The sequence below is a fragment of the Rousettus aegyptiacus genome, unplaced genomic scaffold, assembly GCF_014176215.1.
Source record: "Rousettus aegyptiacus isolate mRouAeg1 unplaced genomic scaffold, mRouAeg1.p scaffold_m13_p_12, whole genome shotgun sequence".
In the NCBI taxonomy this organism is placed as follows: domain Eukaryota; kingdom Metazoa; phylum Chordata; class Mammalia; order Chiroptera; family Pteropodidae; genus Rousettus; species Rousettus aegyptiacus.
Genome location: NW_023416287.1, coordinates 41,913,167 through 41,915,081, shown reverse-complemented (window position 1 = coordinate 41,915,081; position 1,915 = coordinate 41,913,167). Strand labels below are relative to the sequence as shown.

General features: G+C 37.0%; 1 pseudogene; it reads right to left on the bottom strand.

Annotated features, from left to right (window-relative positions):
* Positions 1-1,022: 1,022 nt before the first annotated feature.
* LOC107500697 lies at positions 1,023-1,665 on the bottom strand (annotated as a pseudogene).
* Between the last annotated feature and the right edge of the window lie 250 nt (positions 1,666-1,915).

Here is a 1,915-nt window from a genome sequence, read left to right as displayed (position 1 = left end):
GAGTAATATACACTTAATTAAGTAATAGCCATGAAAGTTGGAGGCTCGACTCTGCAAATATGGTTTTGAGCACAAGTTTTCAGTATGTATGTCACAGGGATCTACAATATGGAATGCTGGAACTAGTTACTGCATTACATATCAATTTCAACACCACTAGCTTGCCTCCATTACCACATGAACTTCTCAACCCTAAATCTTCTTTTTATACCACACTCCGCACTTTTCTGTATTTCCCACCTGAACTCCTCAAATAGAATCTATATCCCAAGTGGTGCTCACTATATGAATTAAAATGCTAGTTTTGTTTCAAAAACCACTACATCTAAGTACATTATCTTCACTTTTTTTCTTTTCCATGTGTACCTATTTTATTAAAGAGATTATTAGGTAAATCACATATTACTTAGTCTTCATGTAAATCAAACACTCTACCCCAGTCTTTAAGAATGGCTTGGTATTGCTATTTGTCAAATAGAAACTGAAGAGACCCAGAAGTGATGAAAAGGCTTATGATTCTGCCCTGAACATGCAGGGACAAAACATTTAGATGAGCCCCAAAAGAAGTTTAAATTATAAGATGACAGATTACTGGACTGAGAGCACAGGAGTGGAAACAGAACCATTTAGTTTTCCAAATCTGCTCTACTACTGCCTAGCTCTGTTGACCCAGAATCAAACACTTAATCTCTGGATTTAAAATAAAAATAACTGGCCTTAAAAACATAAGAATAGTTGCTTTTCAAAGTAAACTTTTCTCTTTTTCTCCTTTTTCACAGAATTTATTTTATATCTATTATAACAAACAGCATGTTAAACACTGACATATGAACTCCCTAATAAGATAAAGCAAAGACAAAAATGTTTATGAGAAACAAGATACACCATCATTTATAGCCTTCAAACATTATTGCACTTTAACTTCTATAATTTGACAATGCATTCATGAAATAATCTTCAGACAACTAGTTTTAACAGACAAAGAACACTTTTAAGCAGACATGACTGTCCTAAATTGTTTATTATATAAGATTTTTACAAACATTATATTGGTGGTAACAGTGTAGCTGGAGAGTATTGTGCCTTCTCTAAGCTGCACTGGTGAGAATTACCAATAGTATGGTGGAACTCGTGACCCTTTCCAAGGCAACGGCTCTTGCGGCCTGCAGACATCAGCTCTCACATTTTCCTGTGCTTGTGTACTAGTCTGGTGATCCACTGGGTATCAGGATTTCGTCTGATAGTTTTATGGAATGGATTAATGTAGATAACTTCAAAGAATTTGTATAAGGAATCTTTACCAAGCCTGTAAGATTTCAGGACTCTCAGAGCCCTACAGTGGTGTCCAGCTCACTCCCCAGCAACAGACTGAAGGCTTCAAGCAAACTTTAGGTGGTCAACAGCATGATAGACAGGCTTGCCATAAGTTGCATCCTTAGGAACTGGGCATTTGCAGCCACCACAGGCACACAGGAATACAATATATGACATAACCTTGCTTGGCCTTGTATCTCAGCCTGCACGCTTTATCAAGCAGGTGAGACGGGGTGCCCTGTGGAGTGCAGGGAACTTTTGGTACTTCCCAGTGGCGCTCCCTAAGAAGAAAGCCATAACATCGGGTTGGTTCTTCCTCTGTAGCTCCTGGATGTGCATATAAGCACCCATCTTAGCTTACCTGATGGCTGTGGCCAGGCGGAAAGGTCAAAGTAAACTTTCTTGTTTTTATTTTACTTACTTTTCTTTTTCAGTTAGATTTGACCATTAATATTTTACATTACTTTCATATATACAACATAGTGGTAAGACATTTATATAATTTATGAAGTAATCTCCCTGATTAGTTTAGTACCCACCTGGCACTATAAATAATAATTACAATATTATTAACTATATTCTCTATGCTATACTTGACCTC